At 37.2% G+C, this 24,932-nt stretch overlaps 1 protein-coding gene across 4 annotated transcripts in view; it reads right to left on the bottom strand.

Annotated features, from left to right (window-relative positions):
* HDAC8 (histone deacetylase 8) overlaps window positions 1-24,932 on the bottom strand; it is a 267,136-nt gene that overhangs the window by 93,950 nt on the left and 148,254 nt on the right. The window lies entirely within an intron of this gene.

Raw genomic sequence — 24,932 nt, 5'->3', positions numbered from 1 at the left:
TGCCCATCTACAACTAAAAATATTTTAAAACTCCAGATTAAAAATAAGTTTCAAAATGATATGTATAATATGATGCCATTTATGTCAATTAGGAAAAAACAATCCACTCACCTCCACCTCCAATTCTAAATCTTATTTATGATCACTGTGAGAATGGAAGGGCTGGGGCTGTACCTCAGTGGTAGAGTGCTTATCTAACATGTATCAGGCCCTGAGCTTGACTCTCAGGACCTTCCCCACGCAAAAAAAAAAAAAAAAAAAAAAAAAAAGAGTCCAAGCAATATATGAACTGATCACTGTGAGAATGGACTGCAAAGATACACATCAAATTTATGACGATAGACGTTTGAGGGGCACTGGAAGAGAAATAAGATCAGGGATGAGGGGTATAAGACATTCAACATATCTATGATAATTTTTTAAAGACTTAAAGGTAGCATAACATATTAATATATTTCAATTCAGAATGGTGGGAATATATGCATTTACTATATTCTTTTCTGCTACTCTACTATATTTAAAAAAAATAATATCAGCTAATGCTTACTGAGCATTTACTATGTACCAGGTACAGTTCTAAGGGTTTTCACATAGATTGACTCATTAAATTTTTTCAGTGTCCTATGAGGTAGGTATTGTATTAGGCCCATTTTACAGGTGAAGTAAATGAGACACAGAGATGTGAAATGACTTCCTTGTATCACACAGCTAGTAAGTGGTATACCTGGAGTCCAAACCTGGGTGCCCCCGTCTCCAGGAATCATGCATTTATACTACATAACCTCTATTCATCTAAAAATTCTCAAAATCCAAACAAATTCACATTACACCAAGACTCTAAATACAGAAGAAATGCAAAGTGGAGGAATGAACACAATTGTGCAGTTCAACCTGGGGTTGGTGGTGAAGGCTCCACTCCAGAGTTGAATAGCATTAGTTCAGAATAGAATCAAAAACAAAACACTCCACTTCTCCTCAAAAAGAAAAGAAGAGACAGAGAAGGGCCCAAATGAGGACATGACAGGACACACACTCAATTTGAACTGGTGTGTGAACTGGAGTTCACAGGAGTTAGCTAATCCTAGTTTCTAAACTCGAAAAGTTTGGGGAAGGGAGGAGCTGGCAGACAAGTAGGGTGGAAAAAATGAGGCTGGGAGGAAAGAGGGAAGTCCTAAGGCTAAGGCTGCTGTGCTCCCTGCAGAAGGATGCAGGTATCTGGTGCTTAAGGAGTCCAGTAGCAGGACAATAGAAAAGGATGAAGGGGGCAGCAGTGTTTCTAGAGTTCTTTTTCTGCTGGTGCCTCTGGCTTCAGTCGAGTAATTTCCCCACTCCCTGATGTCATCATCAAAGCAGCTCCCAGAAAATAAGAGACAGGGAAACAGTGGGGTTGAAAGAGAGGAAGGCTGCCCAGCTGGAAAGACTCTGAAGGGCATGGACCAATCAGCCGAACAACAGGGAGAGGCGGTGTGATGTGGCAGTGAAGAACTCACACTACAGAGCCAGCCCACCTGGGGCTGACTTCTGGCTCTGCTACTTATTCATTCTGTCAACTTGGGCAAGCCATCTGTGAAATGGGGCTAATAATAGAATTGTTGTGAAGATATAGATGAGTAAATGAATCTGAAGTGCTCAGAACAGTGCCAGGCACATAGAAATCACTCTGTTGAGTGTTTGCATTTTTATTGTTATCATTCTTTCTGAGGATTTACTTGTTTCCAGGCACTAATGGTAGGAATTAGGCATAGAGGGAAGTATCAGATATAATTTTTGCCTTTGAACTTAATTAAGCTGGGTGACAGATGAACAAATGAATTAAAATGCAATATAATAAGGTCTCATGTGTCAGACACTACAGGATCTCAGAAAAAGGAGTGATAGACTAGGGAAGGATGGGTGGCCAGGGAGGACTTCAGAGATGAGAATAACTTGGGAGCCAGAGCTTGAAAGAATAGGATTTCATCAGGCAACCAGATGGGAGGAAGGACATCTCTAATAGACTAGTGTCTTGGTCAAAGGCATGTTTGGGACCATGGTTCAGGAAAGGATTACGATTAATATAGGAGGAAAATAGATTAGGGCCCAATCTACAAGCTCTGGGAGTGTGTGTGTGCATGTGTGTGTGTGTATGTGTGTGTGTGTGTGTGTGTACGCGCATATGTATTTGTATCAGGAGGGATTAACACTATCAAAGTTGTATTGTTCAAAAAAAATGAAGGCTGGTGAGGTGTTGCATGCTTGTAATCCCAGTTGCTTGAGGGTGGCTGAGAAAGGAAGATTACAAATTCAAAGCCAGCTTCAGCAAAAGCCAGGTGCTAAGCAACTCAGTGAGAAATAGTGCTGGGGATGCGGCTCAGTAGTCAAGTGCCCCTGAGTTCAATCCCCAGTACCCCTCCCCCGAAAATAATAAATAAATAAATAAATAAATAATAAAATGAAGGGTGGATTTTGAATGGAAAACAAAGGAGACCAGTGGAGTTGCACTGATTCCCCCAACCCTATCTCATAATTCCTCCCAGTGTTCCCTTTATCAATCATCCATCCACCTAGCTGCACAAGAAAGAACCTTGGAGTCCTTGGTGACTTTTCCCACTCCTTCACTCCTTTATTTACTCCATCAACAAACAAGCCTTGTTAGTGTTACTTCCAAAATGCAGCTGGAATCTAGATGACCACAATAGCTTCCTACTTGGTCTTTCTAGTTCCACTGGTGCCCCTTCTAATCCTTTGTCTATACAAATGCCAGAGTGGTTACACACACACACACACACACACACACTACTGTGGACTAAATTGTATCCCTCTTTCACACGTTGAAGTCCCAACCCCCAGTGTGGCTGTATTTGGAGCAAGGAAGTAAGTAAGGTTAAATGAATTTTTAAGGGGGGGCCTGATCTCATAAAATTAGTGTTCTTATAAGAAAAGATACCAGAGAGGTCCCTCACATTCTCTTGCCTCACAGCACTGAGGAAAGGCCATGTGAGAACACAGCAGGATGTCTGCAAGCCAGGAAGAGAGGCTTCACCAGAAACTGACCATGCTGGTGCCTTGATCTTGGACTTCTAGCCTCCAGAAATGTGAGAAAATAATTGCTGCTGTTTATACCATCAAGTCTATAGTATTTTGTTATGGGAGCCTGAGATGACTAATATATTAAGCTTTACCTACATTATTGATAATTGTTTATGCTCTGTGTTGTATGATTTTCTCTTAATTTGTTGTCTGGTATAGCTTCTGCCTTTCCACTAGCTCCAAGAAGTCATGCATCATGCCTTTTAAATCACCAGGAGCACCCACAAGCAAGTTGGGCACACAGTAGTAGTTGATAGATGCTTATAGAAAGAATGGATGCAACTGCACAGGAAGCATGTTGAACATTCATAGCTAGAAAAGGATATTGAGACTCTGGGGTTGGTGTTAGCTTTGTCACAGATGTCCTAAGTGTCTCTAAACAAATTAGCATATTTCTCCCTTTCTATCCATTTGTTTCTTCAGCTGTGTTGTTTATTCCTTCCCTTATGGAGTTTTGGTGAGGCTTCAATATATAATCCAGTATTTTCAGAGCCTTTGTGAAAAAGAAGAGGGCCTAGGTTTTTGAGTCAGAAAGACCTGCATTCAGAAATCTACCTTTCTCACTTAGTAACCCTGATTGGAGCACTAACAGGGTACAAAGTACTTCATACTCACTGACACATTCCATCTTAGTAGCCACCCTACAAAGTAGATATGAGGATCATCTTTTCTTGGAATGAGGAAAGTGAGCTTCTGAGAGGCTGGTGAAATTAATTAAGGGTCATACTTCTAGTTAAATGTTCAGAACCCCCAAAGGGTTTAGCTCAGAAACCCATGTTCTCTCTTCCATGCTATAGGTCCCCAGAGGACAGAGCTCAAGGTCTAGAAAGAATACCTCCTACATGGGATTTAACAAGACTCCATGTGGCAGGGACAAAAGTTCTTGCATTTCTCTGGAGAACTTGACCCAAAAGAGATGATGAGCCATTTTCACTAGACAGGGTGCTTGAGGGGGCAGGGATATAGCTGACTTATTTACTTCTGAATTCTTAGAACCTGCATTGTGCCTGGCTCCAGGAGGCACTCAATGACTGTTTGTGTAATAAATTTACCCAATGTAGCTCAAGGGCTTAAAGATATTACATTCTGTGGCCTGGAATTGTGGCCACTAGAAAGGTGTAGCTGTAGAGATTAGGCCTGAAAGAGTCAGTCACATAGCTGCCAAGGTTTGGAACTGAAGAAGTATATTTTTGATATGTTTCAGAGTCACAATGAAACAAGATTCGCTGATGGGAATTTTCCCAAGGACTGGATCCAGACACCCAATAAAAGGGTTACAAGTATACTTGCATATAATTTGCAAATGGTTTATGTCTAACTACATTTTCTGTCATCTATTCCCTGGTGATTTTCAAGGCAAAATTTATTACTACACTAAAGGTTATTGCATAATTTATAAAATAATAAAAATTTATCTTCTCTTTCTTTAAAAAATAGGCAGCACTGCATTTTGCTGTCAAGGCTCTTCAGCAGACAACTCATATATTTATTATTGCCACATAAAGTGTTTGATCAATCATATTTAGGTTCTACCATAAAACTTAAAATGTGAGGTATACCTATCCATATTAGCCACTATCACTAAAGTTCCCTGTGTTGTCAACATGAGGGCTGTCCCATTCAAATGACACTTATTTGGATTTCAATTATACAGAGGCCCTTCAAGTAGAAATCTCTGTCAGCGAGGACTCAAAGCAAAGGCAGGTTTCCCTGTTTCTTATAAACACAGTTAAGGTCCAGTGGCAGTCACTCTTCTCAAGAGCAGAGGAGGTTGGGGTGACAGAGAACAGAACTGTGAACACCCATTGCTAACTCCCAGGCGGAAGTTTTGCTTTGTAAGCTGATCCTTGACAGAGCAGTAATTTATAAATGGAAGGAGATATGGGACTCATCATTCAGCAAGCATTTATTGAGGGCTTGTTATGTGCAAGACACTAGATAAGCATCACAACTTCATAAGGACAACTTACAAATCTATCAGGCCTTTTCTTATCATTGCCTTAAATATCATGTCCTGGATTTAGAAATGACAATGTACTCATGACAAAAAAATCCGAATTCAACACTAGTACCACTTATATTTGCCCCCTCAAGTGATGGTAAAAAGGACTCTCTGCATGCTTTAATGAGCTTTTGCACACACTGTTCCCTCTGCTTGGAATTCTCTTCCCCCTCTCCTGTCTGCCTGGTGAAATCCTACCCATCCTTTAAGATACAGTTCAAATATCATCTCCTTTGTGAACCCTTCTGACACCTCCTGAGAGAATGAATCATGCTCTTCTATACACTCACAAAGCTCTTTGCAAGGAACTTCTACTCTGGGACTCTATTGTAATTTTTTTCTTACACTTTGAACTCCACAAATCAGGGCACATCTCTGATTCTTCTTGGTGTCCCCAGCACAATGCCTTTATATGGCAGTAGTTGACAAATGATTGCTGAAATTCTCTGGCCACTCCAAAAAAGAAACCTATTAATACATTACAGAGAACTCTATATAGAATACTCTAACAAGGCTTTGCATGTAGTATGTGCTCAATAAAGGTTATTGGCTTTGAAGGTAGTAAAAATGGTGCTTTACTTAGGTCAAGGGTATAAATAGTAATTGTCACTAGCCCCTTCATGGGGCCACAACAGCAGGCATCGACTCTACATAGACAGACATCCTTGTGATGTTTCAGGAACTGAATGTTATACTTGCCCCAAACCATCACACCTGTTGGTTTACCAGGGTACAAAATGTCCCATACCCACTTTGAGAGGCTAAGGAATTTGCTACAGAAGTACCCCTTTAGATTTCTTTCAAAATGAGGAAAAATAGTTCAGAAGCCACCTGAAAGGTTGGCTCCAGATACCTTCCAGAGTATCTGGAGATAATTATTGTTTGTTCATGCTAACTGCACCTTCCAACTACAATCCATACTCTAGAGAAAACTCAGAACATAGGAAAAGAACCTATAAAGAATCAAGATGAAGTACAATTTAAATTGTACCTTATAATTAGAATAGACAAAATATCACCACCAGCTTAGAGTTATTGATTTGCTGTTGGTAAAAATGTTGTGAGGCACAGATCTAAAGAAGGCAAAAAATTGGTAAATATCATTTATATCAAAGCACTAAAAATTTCATACTTTGGCTTTTAATCATAGCCATTTGCAAAATCCTACTATCTTTTCTCTGGGTGTGGGGGAGTAAAATTCTTTTTTTTCTGTTTTGAAAAGAAATGTGTAGAAGGAAACTCATTTTGTAGTTCTACTTTTATGAGAAATACACATATTTTAGAGCCTTTTGGTATATATTCAGCCTAAGCATTTTTAGTTTTGATAACACAGGTATGAAATGGTCAGTTAATCCTAAATAGCTAGAAACCAGTTTAGGTAGATATCAGATTCCCTGAGCATTCTAGTAAAGAGTAATTGAAACGATTTTCCCCTAATTTTCAAAAACAGGATGTTTCGTGACTCGTCGATGACTTTAGGTAGTTCTTGTTTAGTGCTGGTGGTTTACTAAATTAGGTAGAAGGACCCAGCCAAAATCTGTTGAGTTTAGCTGAAACAAAGGCTAGCCTTGCTTCCAAATCACTGTGAATGCTATTTGAACAGTAAAATACCCAAGCCCATAGATAAGCAAAGTTTCTCGGTATAATCCCCTTCTACTTCTGTTAGCTTGCAGAGGCATGGGTGAGAGGACAATGCCAACACAAACGGAATTGTACGGTGAAGAAAGAAAAGGAGGGCCAGAACAGTGGGTGAAAAGTTAACTTACTTCACTTAGACCATCATATTAAAACCAGATGTTTCTAAAATGTTGGATGAGAAAAACTGGTGTTACTGATAGCGTGAACAAACCCTTTGTGCTTTCCTCCCAATACAGTATCATTACAGGGTGCCAGAGGTGTCATTTTCTTTCATTCCACATGTAGCACATTCTCAACAAGTTAAACCGTTTCTAATCTTGTGTAATTAGATAGGTCTCGCTACATCCCTCAGTTGAAGGATTTTATGAGCTGCCTTGTTCTGCCTCCCTTTTGTGACAACTTCTTTGGGGCTGGAAACTAACATTTGCTAACATTTCTTCCCTTCTGGCACCTGTCAGCTGGATGGACTCTGGGAAAAGGAGGATGGGGAGGGAAGGAATGCAACGTCCTCTCTGCCACCCATGTCCTGGTATTAGAGCCCTCTTTGTCTCTATGTAGGGCTTACTTTGTTCTGAAAAGTGCTATTAAGTACATACTCAAAATAAACAATGGAAAGAGGGATGAATGGAATGATGAAGTCCTCGGACTTTTTAAAATTTAATTTGATCACAAATTTCAAGTTCCTCTGTTTACTAAATGTAGAGCTGGGGCTGAGGTGCCAGCCAGAGTTGGAAGCCCTTTAAAACAGCCCAAGGGTGACCCACCCTGCAAAATGGATGGGGCTTGGCTCTTTGATCTTACCATTCAGTCACTCTGGGCAGAACCTCACTACTGGCTATAGCAACCCAGCATGACTGCCTTCATACTTCACAGCAAAATTTGAGGAGTCATTGGATATTTGACATCAGAACCAAAGGCTATATAAACACGAGGTCTTTTACTTCAACACAAAAATAATAATCACCTTTTGGAATGGAGAGATTTTCCTTCAGAAACCTTTAAGGTTATCCCCCCACCAAGAGCTTTCTTGGGGTCATTTCTTGACCATTCTATGACATCTTTGTGAGGTCGCTGACTGGCAAATGCTCTCCATGTGTAGACAGGGAAATCCAGAATTAAGGCCGAATTATGCTTCTGTGCCATGGGACTTGTGCATGATTGATTATATGCAGGGCCTGATCTCTCACCACAAAATTCTGTGGTTTCTGTCCAATAATGAGATAAGACAACTGAAGGAGTGCAGTATCCAACAAAAATGGGTGACTGACAGGGCCACCTGATGTCCGCTAGTACTTTACAGTTTATAAATCGCTTTCAGAGTTGCCCTTTCATGGAGATAGGCAGCGTTCACTCCTATTTCACCAAAGCAACTGGACGGCAGAAATAAGAGCCAGGGTGCTGGCACCGTCATGGAGGCCCTGAATTTCTCACGACTGGGGCGGGGCAGCGTGTGGGTAAGCACTTTGCCTTCCAGGAATAGTACTACTCTGAGACTCCTCGGTAGACTGCCTGGAACGGAGATTAAGCTCGGGGTTCTCTTTGCATTCCATTTAGCAGTTTGCTCATGCTTTCACTACAGATCAGGCTCAAGAATTCCTTTGCCAGCTGAGAATCTGAATGTTGCTTTGGCTGTAAGACAGTATCTTATTTATTCCCATAAATCCCCTCCCCCTCTTGTCCCTGATGATTTTCACCCTAAAATGGAAAGAGGGGAGGGAATTATGTGAGCGTTTGGGCACTGGACTGTAGCCACCCTTGGCAATCTTGTTAATCTCTGAGACTCTCTGCAGCATTGACTGCAGAGAACAGTGACTCACCCAGAGTAACACATTCCTTCCTGCCTTCAGAAAAGGAATTCCTCAAAAGTGCTGGTGAAGAAAACAAAACAACTACAGTTTGTTGGGTGGGGGACATACTAACAGGAAAAAATTGCTTTAAATAAGGTAGAAGATTTCTAAAGGACAGGGTGAGGATGGGTCTTCAAGTGATAAAAATGTGGTTCATATGTTTCAGATTTCCTTATCAGTTCCAAATTTGAGGTTTAAGCATCTTTGGTTCAGGGGAAGTTATGACATTTCAAGTCAGGTTACCTCAGCCCCTCACCTGGCTCACTACCTGAAACTGCCCAGGAGCTCTCAAGGATGGGAGACCAACATTGATTGGGAAGGAAGGGAAGTGAGACGCAGCTGGCACAAATGCTGCCTAGCCTTCCGTTCATTCTAGCCAGCTGTATAGACAGCTGTCCCTTTAATTTAACCCTTAGTCCATCCCCTAAATGACGAAGTTCATTTTGCACATTAGGAGTCTCTTCTGGTAGCTATTGTGGTTGTTATGAAGCACAGGAAAAATGTAGAGATAAGGAAGATTATGTTGGGAACACTAGACAAAGAAGGTTTTTCTTCATCAAAATGTGTATGCGAGGAAGAACAGAGAGGAGCGTTCTGTACACTGAGAGAGGAACCACTGTAATCAGAGGCAGCCTGGAGGAGGGACAGGCTGTGAGGGCTTGCAGGACACTTTGATTATATTTATAGTCTCAAGGCTAATTGTGTATATGGGAGTTCCTGATTCAAGAATGACCATTTGTAGATGCACGTGGGTTTGTTTTGTTACACTTCCAGAGAATCAACTCAGCAATACTTTCAACAGCTCTGATCAACAGAGAGGAGGTTAATTACTCACCAGTCTGGAGACTAGGAAGGTAAATATGCAAGCTGTTTTTTCCTCAAGTGGACTTAGAATCCTTGGCTGTTCAGGCTGGAAGTGACTGTAAACTGTGTTCTATTAAATAATGAAAAGAACTGTGGGGGATTTTGAGCCTGGAAAAATGAAGTCGATTGCCTTGCGGCTCATGTGAGCTAGTGGATGATGCCATTGCAAAGAAACTAAGTCTCTCTTTTACTAAGCCAGTGGTTTCTGTCCACCCTCCCTCCCATCCTATACCTTCAGAGAGCCCCCAGATGCACCTACCACGGCAAAGTCTGTTCATTTTTCTTCTGGCTCTTTCAATTGCTATCCCATGACAATGTTGGCAGGCTCAGTGACTGAGCACACCCTTGATCATAAGAGAGGGCATGCTTATTCTTGTGCACTTGACCTCTCTAGGGTAGAGCTGCACTGCCGTCTGCAGACTACCCTTGGCACCGCCAGGCAGGATGGGGAAACAGGGAGACTGCACTCCAAAAGCAATGTGGCTGCTATGAAGGGATGTGGCTGCTTAAGTGTCTTATTTTTAAAAAAATTCTTTAAAAAATTAATTAAATCGACAAATAAAAACTTGTAAAAGGGCTGGAGATGTACTTCAGTGGTAGAGTGCTTGTGTTGTATGTGTGAAGCCCTGGGTTCCATTCCTGGTACCATACATACACAAAGATATATACTTATGGTGTACAAGGTGATGTTTTATATGTGTGTGTGTGTGTGTATACATATATATGTATATATGTATGCATATGTACACATATATAGATATGTATACATAAAAACATATATATTTATATGTACATATTGATAACATGTATAATGATTAAATCAAGCTAATAAACATATTCTTTTGCCTAGGGGAGAATAGGGAGATGTTTGTCAAAGGGTACAGAGTTTCAGCAGGGAAGAATAAGAGTCTAGAGATCTACTGTACAGCATAGTTACCATAGTTAATAATAATCTACTGTGTACTTGAAAATAGCTAAGAGTGGGCTGGGGATGTAGCTCAGTGGAAAACATTTGCCTAGCAAGTGCAAAGCCCTGGGTTTGATCCCTAGCACTTAAAAAAAAAATCGCCAAGAGAGCAGATTGTAAAAATTCTCATTTGTAGAATATTCTAATCTGAAAGTCATAAGAAGGAGAGAAGTTCTCTCCATTCTTCATTTAAAAACATGATGTAATTGATACATAAAATGGTAAATATATGTAAATAATATGTGTATATCATTTGTACATGTAAAGCACTTAATATTTGTCAGTTATGAAAACTAGTCATAGAATAAAACCCTGTGAACCTACCCTCCCCAGCAGCAACTGAACACAATTAGTATCAGTGATGCTCCCTGCATGACTGCCCCCATCAATCTTCCAGAATCAAGAACTTTAAAATGATCATAAAATGATCCCATTATCAAGAACCTTAAAATGATCACTCCATTACATTTCTTTATAGTCTTCTTACACATGTATCACTAAATAATATACTTTAAAATTTTGCTTGGTTTCAAACTGTAAATATTGGTATCATAATAAATTATTCTTCAATTTGATTTTCCACAAAATTATGTGTCCGATAATTCATCACATTATTATCTGCAGCAGAGGTTCATTCATTTTCCATTGCTGTATAGTATTTCATGTCATTGAACCACAAATATCCATACTGCTGTTGATAAACATGTTGTTTCTAGTTTTCTTCCCCTACTCTGAACAATGTTGCTCTAAATTTTCTTAATAGTAAGTGCACTATGCAAATTTCTTTGAGGTCTGTTTCTAGGAGTGGAATCAATGAGTTGTAAAGTATACATATGTCCAAATTTATTAGATAATGACAAATTGTTTCTCAAGTTATTTGTTCAATATACACTCCCATCAGAGGTCATAACTGCTATATATTCTCACTAACAATTAGTATTGCTTAAATTACATTATTTTTCCAGCCTGGTGAGTTAAAATGGAATCTTTTATTATTGGTTTCTTCCCTGGTCATTCATCATTGTTTGGATTTGCATTTCCCTGATTACTAATGAGGTTGAGCATCTTTGCCTGTTTCTTGGCAATTTAGATTTCTCTCTATGTCTCTCTGTCTCTGTCTCCCCCCCCATCCCCCCGCCAGGGATTGAACCCAGGGGCACTTAACCACTGAGCTACATCCTCATACCTTTTTATTTTTTTTTTTTTTTTGAGACAGGGATTTGCTAAATTGCTTAGTGTCTTGTTAAATCGCTGAGGCTGGCTTTGAACTTGTGATCCTCCTGCCTCAGCCTCCCAAGTCACTGGGATTACAGGTGTGTACCACCATGTCTGGCTAGATTTCTTTTTCTGTGAAAGGCTTGTTCATACCTTTTCCCATTTTTCTTCTGGGTTGTCTTTTTTATGTATAGGTATATAAATGTTTGTGTACTCCAAATACTAACATTGTCAATTTTATGAGGACTATATATGTTCTTCCACTTTAACTTATTTTTCACTTTATGGTGAATAGAGGTACTTTATTTTAATGTGAATGAACTTATAACCCTTTTCTTTCATGGTTGGTGCTTCTTGTGTGTCTTTAAATAAATTTTCCTATATCAGTGTTTCTTTGAGAGGGAGGAGGTTACTGGCATTCGGGGCAGGACAAGTAATGTGGGGCTAGCTTATTCACTGTAGGACACTTAGCATTCCTGGACCCTGGGTACTAAATGCCTTTACCTCTCTTCTTATATAACCGTGACCCGCTTCCACACATGTTCAAATGTTCTTGGGGTGGAGGTATTGCCAGCTGAGAACCACTGAGCTGTGTTTATTTTTCTAAAAGTATCAGAATTAAATCTTGTGTTTGGTGTGAGGTAGGATTCTAATTTTGTTTTTTCTTTACAGAGAACCAATATTCCCAGCATCACTTATTGAAGAGATTACTCTTTTCTCCATGGATCTGCAATGCTACCTGTTATACATCAAATTTCCACATAGGTATTGGTCTCTTTTGGGGTTTTCTGTTCCATTAACCTACTTGTCTATTCCTGCACTAATAGTATACTGTTTTTTTAAAAAAATATTTTTATTTTTTAGTTCTCGGCGGACACAACATCTTTGTTGGTATGTGGTGCTGAGGATCGAACCCGGGCCACATGCATGCCAGGCGAGCGCGCTACTGCTTGAGCCACATCCCCAGCCCTAGTATACTATTTTAGTATTATAGCTGAATGACAAATCTGATAGAGTAAGTCCTTTCTATCTTGTTGCTCTTCAAGAATGCCTTGGCTTTTCTTTACACTCCTATATAAATTTTAGAATGAGCTTGTTAAATTCCATGAAAAACCCTGTAAGATTTTGATAGGAATTATTGATTACTTCATTGTACATATTGAGTGTAAAGGATATTTTTACAGTATTGAGTCTCCCTACCTGTGAACAGGACATACCTCTTTATTTTGATAAAGTTTTATAATTTCTTCCCTAAAGGCTCTCTGGTACATACTTGCTAGATTTATTCCTAAGCACCTTCTACTTTTATTTTCTATAGTATAAATTGCATTGGGGGGTGGATAATGGGGATTGAACCCAGGGGTATTTTACCTTTTACCACTGAGTTACATCCCCAGCCCTTTATATATATATATATATATATATATATATAAAGTTTTAGGTGGACACAGTATCTTTATTTTATTTTTATGTGGTGTTGAGGATTGAACCCAATGCTCACGCATGCTAGGTGAGCATTCTACCACTGAGTCACAACCCCAGCTCCCCAGCCCTTTTTAAGTTTTGTTCTAAGACAGGGTCTCACAAAGTAGCTTAGGGCTTTGCTAAGTATCTGAGCTGGCTTTGAACTTGCAATCTTCCTGCCTCAGCCTGCTGAGTTGCTAAGATTACTGTGTAAACCACCATTGCATTTTTTATTTTTATTTCTGCTACATAGAAATGAGACTTATTTCCTTATATATATCTCATATCAATTAGATTTTTTCACTTAGCTCCATCCATCAAAATTCTTCTTGGCAAGGCTGCCCGTGACTGCATATTGTTAAGTCCGATGGCCAATTCTCAGTACTCATCTCTTGATTTCTCAGAAGCATGTGACACAGCTGGTCACCCTCTTCCTTAAAATATTTTCTTTACCTGGCTTCCAGGACAGGACATTGTTGATTTTCCATTTATCTCACTGGTTTTTCTGTCTTCTTTGCTAGTTCTTTCTCCTCTCTCCAACATTTTAATGTTGGACTGTCTCAGGGATTATCTTCTCTTGTCTAGCTATACACACTCCCTTGGTGATCTCATCCATCTTATGAGATGGATAGTTGAAAAAATTTTCCCATATGTTAACTCTCAATTTTGTAATGCTAGTCCAACTCACTGTCAGGATATAGCTAGATAGCTATATTTTTTTTTTCTTTTACCAACTTGACATCTCCAACTCAACATGTCCAAACTGAACTCTTTAACTTATCATTTGAAACTGTGCCTCCCACAGTCTATCTCAGTTCCTTACTCCATCATTCCAGTTGCTCAGAACAAAAATTGTTGAGTCCTTGTGTTCCCTCAGCCCACACACAATATGTCAGAGAATCCTACTCACTCTACCTTCAAAATATATACACATTCCCATCACTTCTCATAATCTCCACCGATACTGGCCCAGTTCAAGACACCATCATCTTTTAAAAAAATAGCTTTATTGAGATATAATCTAGACACCATAAAATTCACCCATTCTCTGTGTATAATTCAATGTCTCTTAGTAGATTCAGAACTGTGCAACCATCACCACATTCTAATTTGAGGATATTTTGGTTTGGTTTTCCCTATAAGAAACAGTACTCATTAGCAGTCGCTCTCCATATTTCCTCTCATATTGCCCTAGGCAACCAATTATCATCTTTTTTGTCTCTATAGATTTGCCTGTTCTGGACCTTTAGTATGAATATAATCATACAACAAGTGATCTTTACTTAGGAGTTCCTATTCCATTGTATGAGTGAGTATTCCTTTGCATGCCACATTTTATCGGTACATTGATCCATTGATGACGTTCAGGTATCTCTATTTTTAAATAATATGAATAATGTTCCTATGATCATTTGTATACAAGTTTTTGTGTGGACATGTATTTTCATTGGATATATACATAGAAGTGGAATTGCTGGGATATAACTCTGTGTTTAATCTTTTGAGAAACTGCCAAACTGTTTTCCAAAGCAGCTGTATTTTCATGTTCTCATTGGCAGTATATGAGAATTCCATTTCTCCACATCTTGACTACTACTTGTTTTTATTTGTCATTGTGATTGTAGCCATCCGAGTGGGTATGAAGTGGTATTTCATTGTGGTTTTGATTTGCATTTCTCTAATGGTTAAACAGGTTAACATCTTTTCATGTCCTTGTTGGCCATTTGCATATCTTCTTTGGAGAAATGTCTATTCAGATTCCTTGCCCATTTTGAGTTATTTTTCTTTTATTATTCAAGAGTTCTTTACATATTCTAGACACAGTCCCATATCAGATACGTGATTTAAAAATATTTCCTTCCATTTTATGGGTTGTCTTTCTACTTGCTTAAAGATATCACTTGCAGCTGGAAAGTTTTTAATTTTGATGAAGTCCAATTTATTCATTTATCTTTTATTGCTCGTACTTTTGGTGTTGTACCTAAAATTACTGCTTAATATAGATCATGAATATTGTCACCTATGTTTGCTTCTAAGAGTTTTATAGTTTCAGCATTTACATTTAGGTCTTTCATGCATTTTGTGTTAACTTTTATGTATGGTGTGAAGCAGAGATCCAACTTCAATTTTTTCTGCAAGTGGATAATCAGTTACCTCAGCACGAGTTATGAAACGATTATTCTTTCTCCACCTAATTGTCTTGGCACCCTTGTTCAAAACCAATTGACCACAAATATGAGTGTTTATTTCTAGACCCTCAGTTCTATCTTATTGGTGTATCAGTCTATCCTTACAACAATACCACATTGTTTTGGTTACTGTTATATTATACTAAATTTTGAAATCTGTATGTAATAATAGCCTCATAAACTTGTTAGAAAATATTCCCTCCTATTCTACTTTGTGGAAGTTTTGGGAAGGATTGCTTTAGATTCTTCTTTAAATGAATGGTAGAATTTGCCAGGAAGCCATCTAGTCTCAGGCTTTTCTTTTGTGGGAGTTTTTCTGATAACTTATCCAATCTGTTTAATTGTAGTTCTATTCAAAATTTTAATTTCTTCTTGAGTCTTGATATTTTGTGTCTTTCAAGAAGTTGTCTATTTCATCTAGATGACATGTTCACATACAATTGTTCATAGCATTCTCTTTTAATCCCTTTTATTTCTTTAAAATCATTAGTAATGTCTACATTTTCATATCTGATTTTAGTAATTTGGGTCATCTTTCTTTTTGTCTTAGTCAATCTACCTAAAGTTTGTTAATTTTCTTACTCTTGACAAAGAACCAACTTTTGTGTTCAGTGATTTTTCTCTATTATTTTCTTATATTTTTATTTCCTGTCATATATATTATATATATGAAATATATATAAATATAGTACATATTTACATATATTCATATAAAATATAAGAATGACCTTATATATAAATATATGAAATATATATTTAGTTAATTATATAATATATGAAATATAAAGCTGGTTGGGGGTCAAAACCAGGGCCTCATACATGCTAGGGAAGTGCTCCACCACTGTGTTACACCCCTAGCCCTCTGCTCTAATTTTTGTTATTTTCTTCCCTCTGCTTGCTTTGGGTTTAGTTTTGCTCTTCTTTGAGTTTCTTGAGGTAAAAGCTTTAAGTTATTGATTTGAGATCTTTCTTCTTTTTTAACATAGGCATTTATTGCTACAAATTTCACCCTTAACACTGCTTTCTGTATATCATAATTTTGCTATGTGTGTCTTCATTTGATTTCATCTCAAAGCATTTTCTAATTTGCTTTGTGATTTCTTTTTTGATACATTAGGATTGTGTAGCTGAATTTCTGCATATTTGTGAATTCCTCAAATTTCCTTCTGTTATTGATTTCTACTCTCATGCTTTTGGAACAGAGAACATACTTTGTATGATTTCATTCTTTTAATGTTTTATGGCCTACTTATGGCATTCTGGAGACTGTTCAATGTATACTTAAAAAGATTGTATATTTATTTTTCAGTGGAGTAGCCCATAGATGTATGTAGTTAGTTTACAGTATTGCTCATTTTTAAAAATTCCCTTGGTCTTCTTTCTATTTCTATCCATTATTTCAAGTAGAGTATGGTTTTGAATTCTCATATTGTCTATTTCTTCCTTTTCTGTCCATTCTGTCAGTTATTGTATCATGTATTTAGGGGCTTTATTGTTTAATGCATATGTGTTTATGATTGTTTTTATATTATTTGTGGAGTGACCATTTTATTATCATGAAATGCCCTTTTAAATTCCTAGTAATATTATTTTGGTAAGAAAGCCTATTTTTGATATTAGTATAGCCACTCTGCCTTTTTTATGGCTGTTTGCATGGCATATTAATTTCCATTCTTTTACCTTCAGTTTATTTGTATCTTTTTAATGGGGGCTGCTGGGGATTGAACCCAGGGACTCACCCATGCTAAGCATATATTATACTACTGAGTCACACCCCTGGCCTTATTTGTATCTTTGAACGTAAAGTCTGTCTTCCATAGGCATGATATTACTTTTCAAAGAATTCAGCCTGACAATATCTGCCTTTTTGATTGGATTGTTTACTGCATTCCCATTTAATATTATAATTGATTAACTGCCATTTTGCTTATTGTTTTCTATATGTCACATGACCTGTTTTTGCTTCTCTTCTTTTGTATTAGGTTATTTGCTTAGGTAATATTTAAATTCTTTTAATGGTTCTAAAATTATTTTTTAGTTATTTTTTTTAGTTTACAACATACATCTTAACTTACTATAATCAACTTTGTTTAGCATGTTTGAGGCTTTGGGTTCAATCCCCAGTACTGCTCAAAAAACAAAGTCAACTTCAGATTTATACTGACTTAGTTCCAATGAAACATAGGTGCTTTATATAACTTCATTGCCTCCCTCTTTTTTGATATTGTTAAACAAACATATTCACATATATCTATACATGTCATGGGCCTAACAATATGTTCTTACAATTATTACTTTATATAATTTTATGTCTCTTTAAATGACTGAGAGAAGAAAGTAGAATGAATATATATTTTTAGTGTTTGTTGTACTAATATTCTTATTTACTTTTCTGGTTGTTTTCATTTTTTCCTGTGGATTTGAGTTACCATCTGGTGTCATTTCCTTATTCCAATACAGCTTTGTTCCCATCCTCCTCTTTGTGCTGTTATTATTAATTATATTATAACTCTATATGTTTATAGTCCTAACAATACAATTGTATTCATATTGTTTTATGTCATTGCTTTTTAAATAAGTCAAGAGAGGAAAGGGGAAGAAATATGCAATTATACTGTCATTTCTAATTAACCACATAATTACCTTTACTAGTGTTCTTTGTTTTTCCTGTGGATTCAAATTACTGTCTAGAGTTACTTGCTTGCAGCCTGCAGAATTTCATTTAGCATTTTTTAAAAAAGAAGATAGGCTAGCATGCAGTCTGTTTTTTTTTTTAATCTGTGAATGTCTTTATTTCACACTTTTTTTCTGTTTTTAAGTTTTTATTTTTTTCTTTTAAATTAATGCATTTGTACATATTTATGGGGTAAAATGTGAACTTTTAATACATTTATACAATACATACTGATCAAATCAGGGTAAATAGCATTTCCATCTCCCCCATTCTTTAGGTATGGAGACTCTGAGCTCCTCTTTTCTAGTTCTTCATAAAATATATAATAGGTTTTTGGGAATTACTGTCATCCTATAGTACTGTAGAAGACTGGAACTTATTCTTCTTACCCGTGTTTTGGTACTGTTATCCAACCTCCCTCAACCCCCCACTCCCTCTATACTCCCTAGCCTCTAGTAGTTACTATACTACATTCAGAACAACAATTTTTTAGTTTCCACATATGAGGGAGAATATGCAGTATTTGTCTTTCTGTGTTTGGATTGTTTCACTTAACATAATGTCCTCCAAGTGAATAGATTTTACTGTAAATGACAGGATTTCATTCTTTTTTATAGCTGATTATTATTATTATATATAATATTATACATATTGATAGTATAATATTATCAATAATATTATACTATCAATATGTATAATATTATACACACATATAATTTTCTTTATCCAACTATCTGTCAGTAGACAGATAGGTTGATTCCATATATTTGTTATTATGAATAGTACTGCAATAGACATGGGAGGGCAAGCATTTCTTTTATATGCTGATTTCATTTCCTTTGGATATATACCTGGAGTTGGGATAACTGGACCATATGTAGATATATTTTTAGTTTTTTGCACAACCTCTGTACTAGTTGTATTAATTTATATTCCCACCAATTGTGTATAATTTTTTTCCACATCATTTATCATTTTTATTTTTTAATTTATTATTTTTATTATTAATTTTATTGATATTAGCCACTCTGACTGGAGTGACATGATATTTCATTGTGGTTTTGATTTTCATCTCTCTAGTGGCTAATAATGTTGAACTTTTCCCCATAGAGTTGTTGTCTATTTGTATTTTTTCTTTTGAGAAATTTCTATTCATATAATTTTCCCATCTTAAATTTAGATTACTTTTGTTGTTGAGTTTTTTGAGTTCCTTACATATTGTGGCTATTAATTCTCTGTCATATGAATAGTATGCAATTATTGCTCTTCTTTCTTTAGGTTGTCTCTACCCTCTGTTGACTGTTTCCTTTGCTGTATGGAAGTTTTTAGTTTTAACATAATCTCATTTGTCTATTTTACCTTTTTGTTGCCTGTTTTCTGAGGTCTCATAAAAAAAAAAATCATTGCCTACACCAATGTCTTGAAGTGTTTCTTCTGTTTCCTTCTAGTAGTTTCACAGTTACAGGCCTTACACTTAGGTCTTTGATCCATTTTGAGTTGATTTTTTTGTATAGAGTGACAAATAGGGGTCAAGTTTCATTCTTCTGCATATGGATAGCCAGTTTTCAAGAACCATCTATTGAAGGGGATGTCCTTTCTCCAATGTATACTTTTCCGTGCCTTTGTCAAGAATCAGCTGGCTGTAGACGTGCAGATTTATTTCTGGGATCTCTCCTCTGTTCTACCGGTCTATATGTATATTTTTGTCAGTACCATGCTGTCTTGGTTATTATAGCTCTGTAGTATGTCTTGAGATTGGGAATTGTGATGCCTCCAGCTTTGTTCTTTTTTGCTCAAAATTGCTTTGGCTTTTCAGGTTCTTTTGTGCTTGTACATGAATTTTAGGATTTTTCTTTATTTCTTCAAAGAATATTGTCAATATTTTGAGGGAGATTTCATTGAATTTGTAAATTGCTTTGGGTGTTATGTGCATTTTTAGTAGTATTAATTATTTCAATTCATGAACCTGGGAGGTCGGTCCATTTGGGGGGGTGTGCATTCTTCAGTTTTTTTTCATTAGTACTGTGTAATTTCATTGTAAAGGTCTTTCACTTCCTTGGTTAAGTTTATTCCTAAGTATTTTACCTGTTTGGTAGCTATTGTGGATGGGCTGCTTTCATGATTTCTTTCTCAGCAATTTTGCTATTGGTGTATAAAAATGCTACTGTTTTTTCTATGTTAATTTTGTATCCTGCAATTACTAAATTTGTTTATCAGTTCTAATAGTCGTTTAGTGGAATCTTTAGGTTTTTCTATATATGGAATAATGTCACCTGTGAACAGGGAGAATTTGCTTTCTCTTCCTATTGCATGTCTTATTTTTCTCTTGTCTAAGTGGTCTGGCCAAGATTTACCTGTAGTTTTGAAAGATGTTTTTGCTAGATATATGATTCTTGGTGATTTAAAAAATACTCTAAGTACTTTATGTCACACTATTGCCTTCTTGCTTCTGTTGAGAAGTCAGCTGTTAATTTTGTTGGGGTACCTTTATAAATGATGAGTCTTTTGTCTCTTCTAGGTTTTGAGTTTATCTCCTTATCTTCATCTTTCAAATTTTTACTAAAGTATCTCTGGATATAACCTCTGTGTTTACCTTACTTGAAATTAATTGAACTTCTTGGGTATATGGATGAATTTGTCATGAAATTTTAGATGTTTCCATCAATTATTTCTTTGAACATCTTTTTCTGTCCTTTCCCCATTTCTTTTTAGTTACTTCCATTATGCATATATTAACATACTTCATTATGTCCCACATTTATCTGAGGCTCTGTACATCTTTCTTTATTCTTTTTTCTCTCTGTTCTTTAGATTGCATAATCCCTATTGATATCTGATTCTTTCTTCTGCCAGCTCACAGCTAGCAATTTTTTCAACTTGGTTATTGTAGTTTTCAACTCACAGTATTCATTTGGTTATTTTTGTTTTACAATTTCCATATCTTTATTGATATTCTTTATTTATTGAAACCATAATACCTTCCTTTACTTCCTTAAGCAAAGTTACCTTTAGTTCTTTGAATGTACTTATAATAACTGCTATGAAATCTTTGCTGATTCTACCATCTTGGCTCCTTCAGAGACAGTGTCTTTACATGGCTTTTTTCGTTCTGTGTGTGAGTCACACATCTCTGTTTTTTTTTTTTATGTCTCATATTTTTTTTGTTGAAACCTGCACATTTTAACTAATATGTCATAAGAACTTTGGTTAGTGGTTGTTAATTGCTTGGTCACGGTCATTTATTTGTTTAATGACTTGGCTGAACTTACTCTGTGAAGTCTATTTTCCCTGCAGTGTGAAACTACTGATGACTGATATCCCTGCTCAGATGACTCCCCCCACATTTTTCCCTTTTTTATACTAAGGATGGAACTCAGGGGTTCTTTACCACTGAAGTACATCCCCAGACATTTTAAAAAATTATTCTTAAGTTTTTTTTAGGTGACACAATATCTTCATTTTACATTTATGTGGTGCTGAGGATCGAACCCAGTGCCTCGTGCATGCTAGGCGAGCGTGTTACCACTGAGCCACAACACCAGCCCCCACATCCCCAGACTTTTTAATTTTATTTTTATATTTTGAGAAGGGTCTCACTAAGTTGCTGAAACTGGACTAAAACTTGTGATCCTTCTATCTTAGCCTCCCCAGTTGCTGGAATTGTAAGAGTGTACCACTGTATCTGGCTTTTTGAATTCTTGGGTTGGTACAAACCACTTATTGCAACACTTGTGCATGAGTCTCCTAAGCCAGTTAGATCTTTATCATTTATTATGGATATTTTGATTTGGAGTCTACTATCACAGTTTGGGAATTTATATATTTTGCCTTGTTCAACAAGGGATTAGTAGTTTAGAGGTTTGTTGTCTAATGGCTCCTGAGAGGGCAAAACCTGGGGCATTAGCTTAATCTTCCAGACTATCAGGGTGAATGTGATTACATTTTTTTAATATTTATTTTTTTCAGTTGTAATTAGACACAATACCTTTATTCCATTCATTTTTTAAAAATTTTATTTATTTACTTATTTTTTTAGTTCTCAGCAGACAGAACATCTTTGTTTGTATGTGGTGCTGAGGATTGAACCCGGGCCACACGTATGCCAGGCGAGCACGCTACTGCTTGAGCCACATCCCCAGCCCCATGTGATTACATTTTTAAGCCTGGCTTCCAAGGAGTACCTCTGGGCCAGAGTAGTTTCTTGTTCAGCCAGTATTTTGCCAGAAGTTTTATTTTTAAGCCCTTTGTGCCAGTAACTTTGGCTTGTGTTGATTGGTCAGTGTAAAGGTCAGGGAATGCTCTCATGTGTGCACTAAGACCGACTCTAACTGTGCCTGAGTTGCTGCACCTTAGCATACGTGCACAGCTTCTCAGCTCCTGGCTTCTGGCTATTGTGCTATTTTACTTGCATCATGGAGTTGCCAGTCAGTCTTCTTTTCATTGTTCTCCACCAAAATTTCCATTTTTAAAAATAATATCCTTAGGCATGGAATTCTTCACTTTCTGTTCCAAGTAAAGTCTGCCCCCTCAGGCAGAGGTAGAAGTTCTTTTCTCTTTAGGGTCTCTCCTGGGTAGAACTACTATGTCACCCCTCCAGATCTGGGGACAGTAACTCACTTTTCCATGAGTGCCACCCTGTATACAGGAATGGGCACTGGAGACTGGTGGCAGCCCCTGGGCCTCTTGGACTGCCCCTCTTGGTGTGGAATTTCTGCCCATGAGTGAGCTGGGGAAGGGGTAATCAGGAACTCAGTATTCTCAATTTGTCATGTGTAGGGAAATTCTTCTGCCTTACAACTGGCAGCTGGGTAAAGGAAGAGAGACCTGGTTCTCTTGGTCATACCTTCTTGGCATATAGCTTCTGCAACAAGACTGGGAGAGATGAGAAATGCTAGCAGCCTGCCCCTTCCTGGGTGAAACTGTAACCTCAGAACAGAAAATGGGGTGAGAAGGAGCCCCTGTCTTCTCGGCTGTACATGCTCATAGTAGTGTATTTAGGGTTTGGGCTCCTGTAAAATAGAATTGAGGGAGTTAGGGTAGCAGAGCGTGTCATAGCTCAAATGCCACAGACTCTCACTGTCATTTCTGAGATTTAGGAGATTTTTTTGAGTACTCATTTCTCCATTTGCTATATGCCCTTAGGACAATTTCCAGAGACTTTAAATGATTTGTTTTTATTGTTTTTTTTTGTTCTTAGTAATTATCACTAGTTATATTGTTGTTTTGGAGTGGGTCTTCAGAGATCCTTACTCTACCATTCTGAAAGTCCTTAATCCACCTTCATCTTTTACATGGATTTTTGAAACAGCCCCTTAACTGGTCTCCCTTTTCACTCTTGTCCCTCTAAACTCTATTCTAACATGGCAGCCAGAGTGATCACATTAAATGTAAATCAGTTTGCTCAAAACTCCCTAATAGTTTTCTTTTTATCTCAGAGTAAAAAATAACATTCTTAAAGGCTCTACACCTCTGATTCTCTGTTAAACCTGTGACCTTATCATCTACTACTTTTCCTCTCATTCATTTGCTCCATACACACTGTCCTCCTTTCTACCCAACCCCTAGGTCAGGTACACTCCTCATACTGTACTGTATGTTTTGGTAATTATGATTATACAAATCCCATAAAATAAATGAAGAGGTATTCCATTTCCCCCCTACTCTTTAGAAGAATATTTTTTAAGATTGGAATTAATTCTTTCTTGACTAATTCTTCCCTGATGGTCTAGCTAAATAGACTTAGTGTTCTCCGTTCTTGTAGAAATATTTTAAATTACTGACTAAATTTCTTTGATGGCTACATAAATACTTATGTTTTCTATTTCTTCTACTTCTCCTTCTCCTTCTTTTTGGTACTGAGGGGCCCTCAACCACTGAGTCATATCCCCAGCCCTATTTTGTATTTTATTTAGAGACAGGGTCTCACTGAGTTACTTAGTACCTTGCCATTGCTGAGGCTGACTTTGAACTCCTGTCTCAGCCTCCCAAGCTGCTGGATTACAGCTGTGCGCCACCTCACTTGGATATTTCTTCTTTTTTAATGTTTTGATCAGTGCATTATAGTTATACATACTATTAGGGTTCATTATGACATAATCATACATGCATGAAATATAATTTATTCTACTTCAGGCTCTAGCACTTTCTCTTTCCTTTCCCTCCTCTCTTCTCCTGTTCCCCTTCCTCTACTGGTCTTCCTTCTATTTATTTATAATTTCTTTCAAATTAATACTTTATATGTATTTCTTCTTCTTTTATTTTTGTTTAAACAGAGAGAGAGAGAGAGAGAGAGAGAGAGAGAGAGAGAGAGAGAGAGAGAGAATTTTTTAATATTTATTTTTTAGTTTTCGGCGGACACAACATCTTTGTCTGTGGTGCTGAGGATTGAACCCAGGCCGCAAGCATGCCAACGAGTGCGCTACCGCTTGAGCCACATCCCTAGTCCCTATATGTATTTTTTCTTGAATCAATTGTGGCAGTTGACTTTTTCTAGGACTCTGTTAATTTGGTTTACATTTTAAAACTTATTGATGTGAACTAATTCAAAGTAGTCTCTTACTTTAACCTCCTACATCTGTAGGACCATCCCTCTTTTCTAATGATGTGTTTGGGGTCTTATCTCTTTTTTCCTGATGAGTATTTACTGAGGTTTGTCAATTTGTTTAAAACTTTAAATAACTAATTCTTTTTAAAAAAATTTATTTTTTACTTGTAGATGAACACAATACCTTTATTTTATTTATTTATTTTTATGTGGTGCAGAGGATCGAACCCAGGGCCTTGCATGTGCAAGGTGAGCGCTCTATTGCTGAGCCACAATCCCAGCCCTTAAATAACTAATTCTTGGTTTTGATGATCTTCTCTATAGTAGTCCACCTTTATCCAAGACTCCCGGTGGATGCCTGAAATTGTGAGTAGTACTGGACCCTGTATATAACTTTATATACCCTGATTCTAGCTCTAATCTCTCACTGGACCACTGTAATTACCTCCATGATTCTAT

This window comes from Spermophilus citellus (genome assembly GCF_964194105.1).
Source record: "Spermophilus citellus genome assembly, chromosome: X".
Lineage (NCBI taxonomy): Eukaryota > Metazoa > Chordata > Mammalia > Rodentia > Sciuridae > Spermophilus > Spermophilus citellus.
This window is presented reverse-complemented; position numbering and strand designations above follow the sequence as displayed.